Here is a 1,906-nt window from a genome sequence, read left to right on the forward strand (position 1 = left end):
AAACACTAATATGGTGTCCCTCTGCTCTGTGGTGAAAATATCACATCGTGAGCTGGAATCATATTTTGCGGTGGGGAGAAAGACTAAAGGAGGTAGAAGATAAACAAGAAATCTTGTGTTTGCTGTAATATTTTACATATTTGCAATGTGATGGCAAGATAGGTGTAACCTCAACCCAGCTAAAATGATGCCTTTGACATGGAATTTGTGGGACAGTCTGATTATCTGAGCTAGGTAATCAGAGGCTGGACCAATTTTTTTCACATAAAATGAATGAATGGATGGGGGAATGAATGCAACACAAACTACAGACACTTCTCAGAGATCCAGAAGATATGTGGTTTTTTCCTCCTTACTTAGCGTCCTCTTGCTCCTGCAGCTGTGTATCTGTGTACCTGCTGATCCAGTGTAACATTTTTTTCTAAAGGCTTCAGCATTTCTGCAGTGCATGCCAGCTGCCAGATATCTGCAAGACCTAGAGAGATTCCTGCCGAGCCCTATGGGTGCTGAGATCGTGTGCCCTCTGGCACAGTGGCTTAGAGGAGTACTGAAAGCCTTTGGAGATCCTAGTTTTTTAAAACCTCAATCTTAGTTGTTAGGAGTTGTGTAAATTCAGTGTCAAAGGTAACATCATGATTTTTCTGGGGAAATGTTTAACGGTCAGTTAGTCCTGCACTGCTGAAGCTGTCAGGAACAGAACAACCTGGGACTTTGTAGGCACAGCTGTTGGGGGCTGAATCAGTGTGTAAAGATGCAAACAAACATTTCCATGGGGTTTTTCAAAATACAAAGTTCAGGGAGTATTTGTAGCCTAATTACAACTTCAGGTGCTCTGCTAACCTGTCTTGATTGCAGTCAGTCCAGGGATATCTATTAGAATGAACGACTGTTAATGAAGAGGCTCCCATGGCAGAGCTACTTCATGAGCCAGGCTCTTAGCAGCCCCCCAGGCTCCAGCTGTGAGAGGGGCAGCCAGCACTAGGACAGTCTGCGACCGAATCTGCAGATCCTGCTGCAACGAAGCTGCCACCCACCTCCCCTGCTTGGCTCCCCACGGTGCCTAGTGTGCATTCTTGTGCCTCAAACATCGTGGACAGCAGGAGGCTGGTGGCAGTAGGCTGCTGTGGCACACTCACATTTGGGTCACAAGCACAGGCCTCTAAGCACAGGGCAGGCCCATCCTTCAGCACAGGGGCCAGATGGCCCTAGCCTCGCTTTATTTGCTCCTATTGTGGGAAATAGGTTCTAGCCATGCACAGGATCGTGCAAAACATATTCACGTCTTGGATATGCGATGTGATGCAGAGCACGGAGGTGCTGCATCTAACGAGGCATTACGGCAAGCAGCTGCCAAGGCCAGCCAGGAGATCTGTCTTTAAAGAGATCTGAGTGCTTTCTGTTTACTGCTAGATGGCCAAAGGGGAAGGAACAAAGTAGTTTTCTCCCTGACTGAAGAATCTTTGTAAATCGAATACTTCAGAGTTTAAGACCTGTCAAAGGTTATATTTAAATAGCTTATCCCACTGCTTCCTCTGAGCTGCTCATCAGTTTGATCACATAGCAGCAAGCAGCGACCTGAGAGCTGTCCTAGGAAGAAGCGAAACGGGGGCGAGCAGCCGGCTGAGGGGCCGAGCCACGCGCTCTGAGGGCAAAGCCCCGCGGGGGGTCCCGCGTGGCACCCACACACTTCTGCGAGAGGCGGAGGTTCCTCCCGCCGCTCTCAGTTTGTGAGGGGCTTTCAAGCACTTCGCCCGCGAGGCGCGAACGCGGAGGGGTCGCCAGCCCTGCAGGGCAGAGCCCCCTGAGGGGCGCCGCTTCCCCTCGCTCCGCGGCCGTTGTCGGCGCCGTTGGGCGGCGGGCTCCCGGACGGTGGCGCTGCAGCACCGGCCTTGCGGCGCGGCGGCAC

The sequence above is a fragment of the Numida meleagris genome, chromosome 3, assembly GCF_002078875.1.
Source record: "Numida meleagris isolate 19003 breed g44 Domestic line chromosome 3, NumMel1.0, whole genome shotgun sequence".
Taxonomy (NCBI): domain Eukaryota; kingdom Metazoa; phylum Chordata; class Aves; order Galliformes; family Numididae; genus Numida; species Numida meleagris.